At 48.9% G+C, this 17,138-nt stretch overlaps 1 long non-coding RNA gene across 1 annotated transcript; it reads left to right on the top strand.

Annotated features, from left to right (window-relative positions):
• The first annotated feature begins 252 nt into the window (after positions 1 to 252).
• LOC114812789 lies at positions 253 to 16,458 on the top strand. The gene is made up of 3 exons (XR_003760415.2): positions 253 to 368; positions 7,337 to 7,655; positions 16,337 to 16,458. It is a non-coding gene; the product is annotated as an uncharacterized LOC114812789 (long non-coding RNA).
• The last annotated feature ends 680 nt before the right edge of the window (positions 16,459 to 17,138 follow it).

Below are 17,138 nucleotides of genomic sequence, written 5' to 3' on the forward strand. Positions count from 1 at the left end.
AGCGCTTAACAAATACCAACATTATTATTATTATTATCATTAAAATGGGGATTGAGACTGTGAGCCCCACGTGGGACAGGGAGTGTATCCAACCCGATTTGCTTGTATTCACCCCAGGGCTTAGTAGAGTCCCTGACACATAGTAAGCTCTTAACAAATACCATTATGATGATGATGATGATGTCATGGGAAGAACAGTTGCATGGCCTGTGGTTTAGCAGAAACAAAAGCCAATATGAGTAAAACAGGGGCTTTGGTGGCCTCCCTAATATACCTATTAGTAAGGAATGAAAATAGTCCTGCAAGAAACTGGAGAAAGGCATGCCGAACTCACGTAGCATAAGTGACGTGGCCTCGGCCCAAAGAAGGTGAGCATGAAGAACGCACATCTTAATCACACAGTTTACCCTTTCGTGAAATTGTCCCCTTTAGAGATTTCTGGTGGGTCATGCTTTGGATGGGGGCGCCATGCCCTGACTTCATGCCCCTGGGAATTTGAATGGCCGGTATCCAGAAAGGAATTGTGGATGTTAATTAATTTGTTCAATTCAATCATATTTTTTGAGGGCTTAACTGTGTGCAAAGCACTGTACTAAGTGCTTGGAAGAGGACACAATAACAATAAACAGACACATTCCCTGCCCACAATGAGCTAAAAAAAAAGTTTCATTTTCAGTTGCACTGATACTGCAAGAGTAGAGGCAGGTGCAGATTCTCCTCCGCCAGTTGTCCTAACCGATGAGGCTGGAGGAAAATACCTATTAATAATAATAATAATAGTGATGGCATTTGTTAAGCACTTACTGTGTGCGAAGAAGGATCTTGTTCTTCTTGCTCTTCTGAGCCCAACAGTACCACCATCCTCCCCATCTCCCAAGCCCCATAACCTTGGCATTATCCTCAAATCCTTTCTCTCGTTCAACCCACGTATTCAATCTGTCACCAAACCCTGGCGGTTCAACCTTCATAACATCGCTAAAATCCACCCTTTCCTCTCCATCCAAACTGCCCCCAGCTCATCCAAACAGTTAGCCTATCCTGCCTTGACAACTGCATCTTCCTCCTCACTGACCTCCCTGGCTCCTGTCTCTGCCCAAGTCAGCCTGTGCTCCCCTCTGCTGCCCGGATCATTCTTCTACAGAACTGTTCGGTCCAATTTTGCCACTGCTCAAGAACCTCCAGGGGTTGGCCATCCACCTCCGCATTAAACAGAAGCTCCTTCCCGTCGGCTTTAAAGCACTCAATCATCTCGCCCTCCCTACCTTACCTCACTGCTCTCCTACTACATCCCAGCCCACACACTTTGCTCCTCTAACGCCAACCTACTGACTGTGCGTCGATCTCGTCTGTTGCCACCGACTTTTTGCCCAAGACCTGCCCCTGGCCTTGAACGCCCTCTCTCTCCATACCCAACAGACGATCACTCTCCCCATTTTCAAAGCCTCAGTGAAGGTCCATCTCCTCTAAGAAGCCTTCCGTGACTAGGCCCCCATTTCCTCTTCTCCCACTCCCTTCTGCCTCTCCCTTGCACTTGGATTTGCTCCCTTTATTCACCCCTCCATCAGCCCCAAAGAATTTATGTCCATATCCATCATTTATTTATATTATCGTCTGTCTCCCCACCTAGATTATCAGCTCATTGTGGGCAGGGAACGTGTCTGCCAACTCTGCTATATTGTATTCTCCCAAGTATTTAGTGAAGTGCTCTGCACACAGGAAACGTTCAATAAATACAACTGAGTGATTGGTTTTGAGGAGTTGTTTTCCTGTAATTTTTCAGGCAAGGGCCCAGACCATTTTGTTTGGTATCCAGAGTGGTGGATAGAGCATGGGCCTGGGAGTCAGAAGGACCTGAGTTCTAATCCCGGCTCTGCCGCTTGTCTGCTGTGTGACCTTGGGCAAGCCACTTCACTTCTCAGTGCCTCAGTTAGCTGTAAAATGGGGATTAAAACGATGAGGCCCAAGTGGGACGAGGATTGCATCCAAACTGATACCCTTGTATCTACCCAGCATTTAGAACAGTACCTGGCATGTTGTAAGCATTTAAAAAATGCCATTAGAAAAAAAAAACTGTCCTCCAGCTGCCCCTACCCCAGTACCAATACGAACTGGATGGTGTCATGTCCATTAAAAAAACAAAATTTCCGGGCCAAGCCTGCCTCCATTTCAGTTTCTGCTGCCAAGTTTCCCCACTCGGATGCTATACTTATTTTCATACAGAGCCAAGAATCATCACTGTGGTATTTTTTTAAGCGCTCAATATGTGCAAGGCCTTGTACTAAGCGCTGGGGTGGATAAAACCTAATCAGTTTAGACACAGTCCCCATCCCACTAGGGGCTCCCGGTCTTAATCCCCATTTGATAGATGAGAGAGCTGAGGCCCAGAGAAGTGAAGTGACTTGCCCAAGGTCACACAGCCGTCAAGTGGCAGAGTCAAGATTAGAACCCATGACCATCTGACTCCCAGGCCTGGACTCTATCCATTAGGCCATGGTCGCAATGGCCCAGAGCAAGTGTTGGGGGGGTCTCAGGACTCCCTCCCCCTACTGGGTAGACGCTTTCAGCCCTCGCTCCATGTTTGGACAGACTTCCTGCTCCACTCCACTCCACCCACTCACCCCTTGGAACCTCAGCACCCCTTTTCATTCCACCATATCTCTCATCTCGCCCGTCAATGGACAGGAATTTTCTCTATCTGTTGCCGAATTGTACATTCCAAGCGCTTAGTACAGTGCTCTGCACATAGTAAGCGCTCAATAAATACTATTGAATGAATGAATGAACCTCACCGACGCTGAAATCCCCCTCTCCAACCACAACCTCCTATCGGACCTCCCTTCCAAACATCCCCTCCTCACAACACTGCCCTCTCCCCAACTGAGACATCACTCCTCCTCCAGGAGGCCTTCCCCAATTAATTCCTGATCTCCCCAGCCTATATGCCCCTCGACTGGCACTTTAGCACTTCCGTGCCACTTAAGCACTAAAGTCCTGTTGAGTGCCCTTGTAGCACTTTGGTCCATATCTTTAAACTCTATTATTTCCTTCTCTCCGAAATTTGTTTCAGTGCCTGTCTCCCCCTCTAAATGGTAACTCCATGAGGGTAGGGATCATGTGTAATAATTCTACCGTACTCACCCAGCAGATAAACACGAATCTATTATGATTATTCTTATGATTACCCAAGGAACGGTCACAGAACAATAATAATAATAATAATTCTATTATTTGTTAAGCGCTTACTATGTGCCAAGTACTGTTCTAAGCGCAATGGTAGATATCGGATAAGCAGGTTGTCCCACACGGGGCTCACAGTCTTCATCCCCATTTTCCAGATGAGCTAACTGAGGCACAGAGAAGTGATGTGACCTGCCTGGAGTCACACAGCTGATAAGTGGCAGAGCCGGGTTTAGAACCCATGACCTCTGAATCCCAAGCCCGGGCTCTTTCCACTAAGGTGCGGCATTGCATTAGGCTGGCACACATGACCTGGGTGGTTTTGTGAGCTGATCACCCTAGCTAAGAGGGTGAGAAGTGACATCACTCCCCAGGGGGCGTATCTCAACGTTGCAGAATTTTTCGTGGCTCAGTGGAAAGAGCCCAGGCTTGGGAGTTAGAGGTCAAGGGTTCTAATCCCAGCTCTGCCGCTTGTCAGCTGTGTGACTTTGGGCAAGTTCACATCACTTCTCTGGGCCTCAGTGACCTCATCTGGAAAATGGGGATGAAGACTGTGAGCCCCATGAGGGACAATCTGATCACCTTGTATCCCCCCAGTGCTTTGAACCGTGCTTTGTACACAGTAAGTGCTTAATAAATAGCACTATTATTATTATTATTATTACAGCATCGGGCAACCACTTTATGCAGATTAACTTCTTCTGAGGAGCCCGGATCTGAAGCGAATTGCCTCGTAAATTTGTCTAAACTTGCAGAAAGCAAAGCGTGGTGGGAAAACACGGGACGACATATCTAGCCGAAAGAAAGATTGCTGAATCACTGATCGGAGAATCAGAAAATCCCAAAGAGGCAACTGAGATCTATATCTTCAGTACCGAATAATTCAAGGCACCCATCTGGATCTCTACTCAGAGCTTGCGAAACAGACTCCCAACAGCAGTATCTTAAGCGGTGATGAATGTCTTGGCCTTGGAGCGCTTAAGCATTGAGGTCTCGCTTGCCAAAAGCGGATTCGAGAGGACAGACTCCCAACCAACTGTTTCGGGCGAGGATGGCACTGCAGAAATGTCCAAGCACAGATTGTATTTTTTGCGGCCACGCAGGCCCACCCCCTCCAGCCCCTCCCCATCACCGCTAATGTAGTTCCCAGAATGATCCTGGGGGAAAGACTTCCAGCCGGAAGATGGCCAACATCACCGTGAGGACGGGCTCTACCTGGACTTAAAATAGTAATAGTTGTTGTGATTGCATTTATTGAGGGAGCGGTGGTAGCATTCATTCAGTCTTATTTATTGAGCACTTACTGCATGCAGAGCGCTGTGCTAAAGGCTTGGGAGAATACAATAGAACAATAAACAGACACATTTGCCGCCCACAATGAGCTTCCGAGCTTACGGTCTAGGGGATGATAGCAGCGCACCATCCTATGTGTGGCTGGAAAGTACAAAACGAAGAGCAAAGCGGTCCCTGCCCACAAGGAGCTAACACTCTGACGGTTGGAGAAGCAGATGTGGGTTCTATTCCCGGCTCTGCCAGTGGCTTGCTGTGTGACCTTGAACAGGTCACTTCACCTCTCTGCTCTACCTCCCACTTAGACTGCGAGCCCCATGCGGGACAAGGACTGTGTCCAACCTTATTTACTTGGGTCTACCCTAGTGTTCAGAACAGTGTTTGACATCTGATCAACGCTTAATAAAACAGCCGAGACAGGCAATAGAAAGGCTATAAAGTGATCAATCATTTCCCCTATCGGCTCTTCACGAGAATCCTTCAGGTCGTGTCTTGGTGTTTTTTTGTTCTTTTCTTTTTTAAAAGAACTCTCATCCCCAGCTCCAACCAATCCTGGTTCTGCCTGGCGCTTAAAAGCAGACGAAGCAGCCCCTACGATGAACCTTTATTCTTATTCGCTTGTTAGTGTCTTGATTGAAAATAGTGGTCCATACAAACATTGCTGTTTCGATGTCTCTAAAGGGATCTTCGGGATTGCTCACTTGGAGTTTGTTGTTGTTTTTTAATGTATGTGGTGGGTGTTTTTTCTTGTTGGGTTTGGTTTTTGAACTCCAGATTGCCAGGGAGAGTGAGACATCAAGGGTTTGATGCATTTTGTTATGACAGCACTTCACTACTTTGCAGAAGCACATATACTTAATGAGCAACAGGTGCAAATAGCACCTCCGTGACAAAAGTGTAACCACTGGTAGATTCTGGACTCCCTCTCCTGAGTGAGACTGGGAGTTTAGAGTCACTAATGTCCTTCCTCCCGATGGCAGCCCGTGTGCCTGCAGCGGTGGGAAACGGAAGCCAGTGAGGGTTGGGCATGTCGTCTGGTGGGGTCACTCCCCACCCCGTGTTTGCTACTTGGCAAGGACCATGCTGACCCCAAGGAGCATAGTGTTAATAAATACGATTGATTGAATGAATGAATGAATGAATGAATGAAAGACGGAGGCAGTTGGGGGGACAAGGCACGGGGCCTGGAATCACCGGCTCGGCCAATGGGAGCAGGAACTGTAACCTCCTTTCTAGACTATAAGCTTATTGTGGCCAGGGAATAATTTCTCTTCTTTTTAAATCGTATTTGTTAAGCACTTACTATGTCCCAAGCAGTGTTTGAAGCACTGAGGAAGATATAAGCTAATCAACTTCTGTCTCTGTCCCACATGGGGCTCAAAGTCTTAATCCTCATTTTACAGATGAGGTCACTGAGGCATAGAGAAGTTCATTCAGTCGTCTTTATTGAGCACTTACTGTGTGCAGAATGCCGTACTAGGGGCTTGGGAGAGTACAATCCAACACAAATAGATAACATGCTCTGGGACTTGCCCAAGGTCACAGAGCAGACAAGCGTATGTAGCTGCGTCTTCTCGGCCTTAGTAGATTTTGGTGGGCCCTCTCCCTGCCCCTCTGCATCTCCTTCTCCCGTTCTCCCTCCTCATCTCTATCTCTTTCCATCTCTCTCACTCTCTCTGCTATCTCTGTCTTCTTTCTCTCTGTGAGGGTGTGGGGGCTGTGTGGCCAGCTTCAGAGGAGGCTGCTGCCCCTCCCACGGCCTCCTCCCTCTCGATTGTAAGCTCCTTGTGGGCAGGGAAGGTGTCTACCAACTCTGTTGGATTGTGCTCTCCCAAGCGCAATGCTCTGCACACACTAAGTGCTCAAATACCATTGATCGAGTAATTGTTTTTTCTCTCCCATTCTGGCTTCCATTGCTGCCTCTTCGCTTCCCTTCGCCGCCCCCCAATCAATCAATGGAATTTTATTCAGTGATATTTATTGGCGCTTACCGTATGCAGAACTCTGTACTAAGCACTTGGGAGAGTACATTACAGCAGAATTAACAGACATGGTCCCCACCCATATCGAGTTTAAACAGGCATGGACCCTGCCTCTGGACACTCTGTCCCTGGCCCCACTTGGGACTGAAATTAATCTGGTCTTTTTTTTTTTATTATTATTATTATCATTCCGGATCCGAGAGCTGGCCGTCTAACCTAGTTCATTCACAGCAGTTGAGGGAAATAGGACTTGATGATACCGGAGCAACTAGACCTTTTACATAATGACTCCGTGTTCTTATTTGTTGTTTTTGTGATGCATTGTCTTGGAATTCAGTGTGCATAAAATTGAAGGATTAATAACTCTGGTTAAAACCAGACATTAATGCAAGCAGGTATTGTGTCGGTGCCCCTGGGTCATTATACGCTATTTTTTTCAGTCCTGATTAACACTCGGGCAGTTCTGAACTGAAAGGGCTCTCCACAATAATCAAACTTTCTTTCTCCTAAGTGAAGGAGAGGAACATTAGCAGCAGCCCACTTTTGGGTTGTTTTTTTTTTTTTCCCTTCTGACCGTGTCTGTTTTCATGTAGCTTTATTTGAGCATCCCCATTGTGCCATTACAGAGGGTAACCTAGGGCGTTTTGATACAGAAACCCAGTGCTCTGGTTCTATTTGTTTTGAGATCAGAGCAGAGGGCCTCGAGTCTGTTTATTTCAACCCTTAGTCTGGATGCTCTGAATTTGTCACAGTGACTCAGAACGAAGTTTCAAAAGTCTCGGCTCTCCACTGAGATGCAATTACTCACCACTGTTTTTTTTTCTTTCTTTTTTTCCATTTTTTTCATCCCCCCACCCCCACCCCCGCTCCTCTGATTGTGTTTGAAGCCATTGACCTGTGAGAACAGTACCTGAAGACAAGTGCCTCAGGTCCTTTCAGGATAAAGCCCTGAAGAAACAGATTCAACAGAGGAGGAAGAGGCCTGATCCCACTCGGACTACTGGTGTCTCGGCTTGGAATAGTACGCTCCATCCCCTCTGGAATTCTTTCCAAACTCTTTGGGGGAATGAGAAATGGTCATCTTGTGGCATTGTGAGATTCATGAAGATGAGCGCACAGAAGCCACAAGTCTTAACTGCGGGTGGCGGTGAGCCTCATCACCTCCTCGTAGCCGCCTAAAATTGCAAAGGAGGATCAGGACGCAAGGTACGGCTATTTGCCTTGTGGCATGGGGAGTTTCATCCAGCTGCCCGAAATTCCCCCTGTGGTTTCAATCGTTCTGTGTTTGTTATTGCTCCTGCACTCTCCTGACCTTCCTAATTTCTACCCCAGGACTGCATTTCATTGATGGGTCAAAGGGTCACGTGAGCATAGAGTGAACCAAAGAGGAGCCAAATAAAAATTCTCGTTTATGTCATCACCTTCGAATATCCGGGTGGGGGAACAGGCCCTAGACTAAGTGCTGGGGGATGGGGGAGTCGAACAGAGAGAAAATAGCTCTCAGAGAGCTCACATCCCAAGAGAGAGAGAGTCAGTCAGTCTGCCAGCCATATTTTTTGAGCACTTACTGTGTGCAGAATGCTGTACTAAGCACTCGGGAGAGTTCACTTTAACAATCAAGAGACATATTCCCTGCCCACAACAAACTTACGAACCCTCAGGATGTGAGGGTTGAGGGTTGAAAAATCGAGGATGATGATGATGATGACGATAGTATTTGTTAAGCACTTACTATGTGCAGAACACTATTCTAAGTGCTGGGGTAGATACAGGGTAATCAGGTTGTCCCACGTGAGGCTCACAGTTAATCCCCATTTTACAGATGAGGGAACTGAGGCACAGAGAAGTGAAGTGACTTGCCCACAGTCACACAGCTGACAAATAGCAGAGCTGGGATTCGAACCCATGAACTCTGACTCCCAAGCCCGGGCTCTTTCCACTGAGCCACGCTGATAATGCAAGATCGCAGCCTGCAGAAACAGGGCAGCTGGTGAAATTGCCAAGTGTGATGGGAAAGTCAAATGGCAGAGAGGATTTGTGAGGGAAGATGAGTTCACATTTCGACATATTGAGCTTTTAAGGTGTCAGTGGTATGTCTTGTGGAGAGGTCTTGCAGCAAGAGATATTAATAGTAATAATAATGGTGTTTGTTAAGTGCTTACAATGTGCCAGGCACCATACTAAGCGCTGGGGTGGATAGAGAAGCAGCGTGGCTCAGTGGAACGAGCACGGGCTTGAGAGTCAGAGGTCACGGGTTTGAATCCCAGCTCTGCCACTTGTCAGCTGTGTGACTATGGGCAAGTCACTTCACTTCTCTGTGCCTTATTATTATTATTATCTGGAGGGGGCAAGATGACTGAGTGTTTAAAAGCCAGCGGGGAGAAGTTTCTGTTTGATGCAGAGGTGGATGAGCAACTACTGGAGGTTCTTGAGGAGTGGGGAGACATCCTGCCGAGAGGGCCCACGCCAGCACCTACCCATGGCACAGACCTGAGACTCTCCTCAGTTGCATCGAGCGTGAAAGGGAGCACGCACTGTCTGACAACCACCGTTCTGGAGACCGCAGCGGTGGGCCGGGGTGCTGCTGGTGCCTGGGAATGAACGCCAATCTCCCAGGAAACCTCCAACCCAGCAGCCTGCCTCGGATCTCCAGAGCTCGTCGTGCCAGGGTCATTCACCAGTGACCGCACCCTCGAGGCAGAGGCTCAGACTGCCGTGTGTCTCTCTGTCGAGTCATCTCCGTGGTCCGGACTGCTGATAAGCCTGAAGAAACTACCAGACCCATCTGGAGATCTTCGTCACTTCAGGGAAGCGGACTGCAGTCACAGAATTCCTCAACCCTTGGGGAAACGGACAGGTGAAAATGTGGCTTCAAGCTTCAGACCCAACCGGAGAGCCACTGAGCCATGGGAAAGTTCAGCTCTTGGTGAACTTCTGAGACTTGGCCTTGTGCTTCTTGAGCAGTTCCACCGGCATGACCCGTACCCCACGTTCAACATTTAAGCAGCCAGGCAAATTATCACCATCCCCCAAGGCCCGGAAGGAAGTTGGGGTAACTAGCATGGGAGCCAAATTCACCTCCACCCAAAGACTGAGAGCAGAGAGCGGGGATCGAGGAAAGGCTTCCAGGATTTGGGGTGGCACAGCCTCGGACGCTCCGTCATAGCAACGGATCGCTGGGAGACAACACGGCAGCAGGCCCCCAGCCTGGCGGGATGCAGTCAAGAAAGGAGTAGCTCTTTCACGCAGGCGGCCAGAGCAGGTTGCGAGACCAAGAGGCAACCCCCACCCCAAAAGACAGTATTCGCTGCAAGCAACCCACACAGGAGTACACGGGGGACAAGATTGCATGTGCACAGGGGCACTTGGAGCCATTTTCTGCTGCCCTCACCCGCACTGAAAGAATTCACCCTCCTGTAGTAGTGGTAACATAGTTGTAGCAATATTTATTAAACGCTTACTGTGTGCAAAGCACCGTAATAGGCCCCGGAAAAGAATACACGAGTGGGAATTTAGACACGATCCCCATCTCTCAGAGGGCTCAAAACTGTGGAGACAGATGCATCACACTGAGCATGGCCTAATGGTTAAAGTGCAGGCAGGGAGTCAGAAGGACTTGGGTTCTAATTCCGGCTCAGCCACTTGTTTGCTGTGTGACCTTGAGCAAGTGACTTCACTTTTCTGGGCCTCAGTTATCTCCTCTGTAAAATGGGGATTAAGACTGTAGGCCCCATGCGGGACAGGGACTGTGTCCAAGCAGATTATCTTGATTCTACCCCAGCACTTAGTACAGTTCCTGGCACATACTAAGTGCTTCACAGATGTCGTTTAAAAAAAAAGGGTTCCCGGCAATAGCTATTATCCCCATGGCTCAGCAAGCATGGGGCCTATCGGAGTGAGGGCCCTCGGTGGTGGGAGGGAAGGCAGTTGCTACTGGTTGGTTTTCTCGGAATTCAACCATGTAGAAGTGCAGGTGTATGTCTCTGTCCTGATTCTCCTTGACCTCTTGTCAGTCATCTTTGACCCCAGACCAGTCCCTCCCCCTTGAAATGCTACCCAGACCTCGGTTTGGCCGACAAATGCTCACCTGTTACCTTCAGGACATCTCCCGTGAGCACCTCAGACTTCACGTCTAAAACCGAACGTCTGCACTCCCCTTCCTAAATCCACTCCTGCCTCTAATGTGTCTCAACTACAACAGCATCCTCACCCTCCCAGAAGCACGCAACATTGGCGTCCCCCTCACCTCCTCCCTGTCTTTCACTTGTCTCCCATGTTCCCTTAACTGCTAAATCCCAGAACCACTCCTTCCCCTCTGCCAAAACAGCCCCCACCCTAATTGGGATTGTGGTATATCCCCGTCAGACTCCTCGCTGATCTCCCGTCCTTCGGCCTCTACCCACCGCGGTCTTTTCTCCCCACTGCTATCCGAGTCACCCTCCTGAAACGCTGCTGCTCCATCCTGATATTTTGTCCTCCCCACCCCTGCTCTCCACCCCCCACATTTTTAAGGTGTTTGTTAAGCACTACTAAGTAAAAAAAAAATGTTGGTATTTGTTAAGCGCTTACTATGTGCAGAGCACTGTTCTAAGCGCTGGGGTAGACACGGGGGAATCAGGTTGTCCCACGTGGGGCTCACAGTCTTAATCCCCATTTTACAGATGAGGTCACTGAGGCACAGAGAAGTTAAGTGACTTGCCCACAGTCACACAGCTGACAAGTGGCAGAGCCGGGACTCGAACCCATGACCTCTGACTCCAAAGCCCGTGCTCGTTCCACTGAGCCACTGAGCCTAAGCAGTGGAGTAAACATGAGTTTATCCCCACTATAGCCTTGTTCTTCCTCCACCTCCTACTCTTTGTAAATCATTTTGGTTGGTCTCTCCCACTAGACGATAGGCTCGTTAAGGGCATGGCACATTTGTCTTGCTTCTGTTGGGCTCTCCCAAGTGTTTAATAACAGCGCTTTGCTCTTGGTAGGCACTCATCAAATAGTACAAATTGGGTGATTGCCATGCAATGTCTCTGCTTTGCTCCTGTAAGAGTTGGAAGCAGCGTGGCTGAGTGGAAAGAGCCCGGGCTTTGGAGTCAGAGGTCATGGGTTCGAATTCCAGCTCGGCCACTTGTCAGCCATGTGACTTTGGGCAAGTCACTTAACTTCTCGGTGCCTCAGTTACCTCATCTGTAAAATGGGGATTAAGACTATGAGCCCCCACGTGGGACAACCTGATTCCCCTGTGTCTACCCCAGCACTTAGAACAGTGCTCGGCACATAATAAGTGCTTAACAAATACCAATATCATTATTATTATTATTGGCCCAAGTTACTAGTTAATAGCTGTCATATATCCTGACAACCATTTGACAAGGCTGTGCCTTGGTCTTTTACTACCTGATTCTGTACTTGTTATGTTTTCCCCTCCTCTTTAGACGATTTAGGCAATCTTTCTGGAAATAAGGCAGGTCCAATGTTTTGTCTTATCATTTGTTTCTCATGGAATTTGTTAATTGCTTACTAAGTGCTGGACACTGTACTAAAAGCTGGGGTAGATACAAGCTAATCAGGTTGGACACGGTCCCTGTCCCACCTGAGGCTCACAGTCTTAATCCCCATTTTATAGATGAGGGAACGGAGGCCCAGAGAAGGCCTCCAGTGACCGATCCAAATTCAAGCAGCAGATGAGTGGCATAGCCAGGATTAGAACCCAGGTTTTCTGACTCCCAGGCTCGGGCTCTTTCAACTAGATTAGGCAGTGTTTTGTGGGGGAAGAAGCATTTTGCTCCCACTCCCCTCCTCCGTGGCCTTCAGTCCACACTGTCCTCTCTGGTCACTAGCCCTAGGAGACAGTGTGGTTGGTGAGGGGAGAGGAGAATAGGGTTGATTACTCCACATCCAGGCTCCCCACCTCCACCTTGTCAAGGGCAAAGTCTCTACCAGGCCAAAGAGCAAGACCCCCATACACTGAGGCAGGGATGGAGGTGCAGAGAAGCAGCGTGGCTTAGTGGAAAGAGCATGGTCTTTGTGAGTCAGAGGGTCTGCCGGCTCCGACCCCTGTCTGCTGTGTGATCTTGGGCAAGCCACTTAACTTCTCTGTGCCTCAGTTACCACATCTGCAAAAGGGGGATTAAGACGGTGAGCCCCATGTGGTACACCTGATTACCTCGTATCTGAGTTCACTCCCTTGGTGAACTCATTCGCTCTCACGGCTTTGACTACCATCTCTATGCAGATGACACGCAGATCTACATCTCTGCCCCTGTCCTCTCCCCCTCCCTTCAGGCTCGCATCTCCTCCTGCCTCCGGGATGTCTCCACCTGGATGTCGGCCCGCCACCTAAAACTCAACATGAGCAAGACTGAGCTCCTCATCTTCCCTCCCAAGCCCGGTCTTCTCCCAGACTTCCCTATCATCGTGGATGGCACGAGCATCCTTCCCGTCTCTCAGGCCCGCAATCTCGGTGTCATCTTTGACTCGTCTCTCTCATTCACCCCACACATCCTATCTGTTACTGAGACCTGCCGGTTTCACCTTTACAATATCGCCAAGATCCGCCCTTTCCTCTCCACCCAAATGGCTACCTTACTGCTACAGGCTCTTGTTTTATCCCGGCTAGACTACTGTGTCAGCCTTCTCTCTGATCTCCCTTCCTCCTCTCTCACCCCGCTCCAGTCTATTCTTCACTCCGCTGCCCGGTTCATCTTCCTACAGAAACGCTCTGGGCATGTCACTCCCCTTCTTAAACAACTCCAGTGGTTGCCTATCAACCTTCGCTGCAGACAAAAACTCCTCACTCTAGGCTTCAAGGCTCTCCATCACCTTGCCCCTTCCTACCTCTCCTCCCTTCTCTCTTTCTACCGCCCACCCCGCACGCTCCGCTCCTCTGCTGCCCACCTCCTCACTGTCCCTCGGTCTCACCTATCCCACCATCGACCCCTGGGCTGCGTCCTCCCGCGGTCCTGGAATGCCCTCTCTCCTCACCTCCGCCAAACTGATTCTCTTCCCCTCTTCAAAACCCTACTTAAAACTCACCTCCTCCAAGAGGCCTTCCCATACTGAGCTCCCCTTCTCCCTCTACTCCCTCTACCGCCCCCCCTTCACCTCTCCGCAGCTTAACCCTCTTTTCCCCTCATCTCCCTCTGCTCCTCCCCCTCTCCCTTCTCATCCCCTCAGCACTGTACTCGTCCGCTCAACTGTATATATTTACATTACCCTATTTATTTTGTTAATGAAATGTACCTCGCCTTGATTCTATTTAGTCGCCATTGTTTTTACGAGATGTTCTTCCCCTCGACTCTATTTATTGCCATCGTTCTCGTCTATCCGTCTCCCCCGATTAGACCGTAAGCTCGTCAAACGGCAGGGACTGTCTCTATCTGTTGCCGACTTGTTCATTCCAAGCGCTTAGTACAGTGCTCTGCACATAGTAAGTGCTCAATAAATACTATTGAATGAATGAATATCTGCCCCAGGGCTTAGGATAGTGCTCGGCACATAGTAAGCGCTTAACAAATGCCATTATTCTTATTATTATGTCACCTTTGCCCTCCTTTTGGTGTGACTTTTGCAAACCCTAATTTTTACACTCTCCAGGTTGATAGTTGCTCTCTGGAAAACCGAAGCGTTCCCTTTCTAGCAGTGCTGGATCCCGTAGCTACTATTATGAGAGGATCCTGAGAACAGCTTGCTCTCCCAGTCCACCGTGGTCTACAGAACCCCAAGCTCTGAGGAACTTGGCTATTCACTCACAAGCCCCCAAAATGTCTAGGAGCCAGTGAAGTGGCAGGCCACTCTCTCTCTGCAAATCGACTGCTTATTTATGTGCCCGTTTTGTTCTCAACAAGATGGCCAAAGAGAGCTCTAGTGTATGTGCTCAAAATTACTGACAGGTCGGGTTAGGCTGTTTGGAAGTCCCAGAGAAGATTTAAATGTGATTAGGACAGTCATTTCACATTACAGCGGGCCATAAATCTGAAGCTTTTACTGAGCCAATAAAAAAGCGGATCAGTCCATTGAAATAACAGCACATTGTGAATCTTTCTTAATGTCACCCAGCAATCAAGAATAAATTTAATGATTGAAGCAGCTACATGCTTTTTTGAGTCTTGAATAATGAACATCACACAGCTATCGTGAATCCTTTCATTCAAATTGAAAGTCAAACCAGAGTTTAACCTTGGGTATTTAATCACGGGAGAACAAGGTAGGCGAGTAGGGGATAAAGCTCATGATGGGGTGGCTTGCAGGTCAGGTGAAGTTAGTACTTTACCGTGCTGCCTTCCAATACGCATAGTGGGTTTCTCGACTGGGGCCATTTAATAGCCGCAGGCCTTGGAAACAACAGCAAACGGTTGCGGGGACTGTAAACGTGATGAGAAGTCAACTGAAATGAATCCCAACAATTTCTCTTGGATGGCACTGGGGACCCTCTGTCGCTCAGGAGGGATCCATCTGATGAGAATAGAGAAAGAAGACGATGAACCCATGGAAAGGACTTTGCGGCAGATGCGCTTCGAGAACACTGAAGTTGGAGTGGCATCAGAACCATTCAAATCGGCCTTGGACGCTGATTCGCTTCCCCAGACAACTCCTCAGTGCTCCCCTTCACTTTCCCAGCAGACTGACCCTGGACCCCGGAGCCGGTGGTGTGTTGTGTCTAAGGGTGGAGGCCGGCCCACTGCCCCTTCGGTGGCCATAATGAGGCAATTGTCCGAAGCCCCCTGACCATGCTTAGAAGCAGAGAGGCAAAGTGGATAGGGCACAAGCTTGGGAGTCAGGAGGACCTGGGTTCTAATTCCGGCTCCGCCACTTGTCTGCTGTGTGACCTTGATCGAGTCACTTCACTTCTCTGTACCTCAGTTACCTCATTTGTATAATGGGGGGTAAGATGGTGAGCCCCATGTGGAACAAGTGACCAGCTTGTATCTACCCCAGCGCTTCGTACGGTGCCTGGTACATAATAAGCACTTCACGAATATCATTTAAAATAAAAATAAAAGTGTTGGAGTGGGGTTATGGGACTGCCACAAGGAGCACCCCAGAAAGGCCAAACGAGAAGGAGGCTCCAGGGGCCCTCCTCAGGCTTAACAAGGCCAACGCAGCCGAGATTGGGGTCCGGACCCAGCTTTTCAGCCGTGGGGGCCCAGCAAAATGAGGTTATGGCAATCATGGCAAGCCTGCCCCAGGAGACCGAGGTGCCTGTGGGCCAAAGGAGCACAACTGAGATCTCCTTCGAGTCCCAAAACGGCTCTCAGCAGAGCCAAGAGAGGGGGAGCGGTGAAGAACAGAGCATTTTTGCCCGTGGAGAGGGAATGGTAGAACCCCAGCCGGTCCATTTTAGCAACCCAGATGGGGCCTGATATTAGAAAGCAGTAGCAACCAGAAAAACTTAGACGTGCCCATCTTAATCAAGACGGTCAACCTAATATGACCATAAATGGCTCAATCAATGAATGGTATTTGTGGAGAGCTCACTGTGTGCCGAGCACACTGTACTAAGCACTTGGGGAAGCAGCATGGCCTAGAGCACTGGCCTGGGAGTCAGAAGGCCATAGTTCCCAATCCCAGCTCTGCCACTTGTCTGCTGTGTCACCTTGGGCAAATGACTTCACTTCCCTGGGCCTCGGTTCCCTAATCCATAAAATGGTAATTAAGACTGGAAGGCCTGTGTGGGACAGGGACAGTGTCCAACCTGATTATCTTGTATCTACCCCAGCGCTTAGAACAATGCCTGGCACACAATGAGTGCTTAACAAATACCATAATAATAATATTATTTACCATAAAGCATTCCTTATCCCTGAAGTGCTTAAAATGTGTAAACTTTCCAAGTGATTTAAATACCTAGTTAGAGTTAATGAGGTGACCTTTTTCTTTTCTTAACACTACAGAGCTTGCCTTCCGAAGGACAGCTAAGGATCATGTCCTGCTGCAAGAGAGGAGCTAAGCAGAACCTGTCTGGCTCAAGCCACGACGGAGCCAGATCCAGAGAAAACACTGGAGCCAGAGGGCTAGGAAGGTAATTCACGATGGCCTGGGAAGGGAATATGGGGGGCTGGAACTGGGACAGTGGATGCAGGAGGGAAGTAAGGAAGGAGGGAAGGGCTGGAGAGCCGAGGATCACTCTCCAGCTCTCAGTGGTGGTAGCTTTTCAAACCCCTTCTCCTCCTCTTCCCCCTCCCCCCAACCCACTAGACATAGGGAAAGCCTGCCTGCTCTCAACTGGACACAAAACAGGAGTCAGTTCAGCTGTGGGTTCAGGCTTGTTTCAGAGGCAGAGGCAGTAAGCCCCTTCGCCATTTAGTTGGTAGTTTGACGGTTGATTCCAATGTACGGTTCAAGAAAATCTCCTGTTTATGAGTAGCAAGGCAATGTGCTAATGGGGCACCTTGTAGAGCCTTCACTGGTCAAGAAACCTGTAAGAGAATCTTGCTGTGACTAGATCTGAGTTGGAGGGATAGATTTTTGAAGGGTAATTCAAGGAGAAAACGTGCCTTGCTGGGGTAAGAATCTACTAAGGGGAAACAAGAAGCTGGCAAAATGTATCTGAGAGGAATAGACATCCCAAGAGAGGAATTGTTTGTGGAAGAACAGCCTATTTCTCATTCATTCGTTCCCTCCTGGCATACCCACCCCTTTTCCTCCTCACCAAGCCACATCCCTCCACTTTACCTTAGTTCTGCTTAACCTGCC

Source organism: Ornithorhynchus anatinus, chromosome 6 (assembly GCF_004115215.2).
Source record: "Ornithorhynchus anatinus isolate Pmale09 chromosome 6, mOrnAna1.pri.v4, whole genome shotgun sequence".
NCBI classification, from domain to species: Eukaryota; Metazoa; Chordata; class Mammalia; order Monotremata; family Ornithorhynchidae; genus Ornithorhynchus; species Ornithorhynchus anatinus.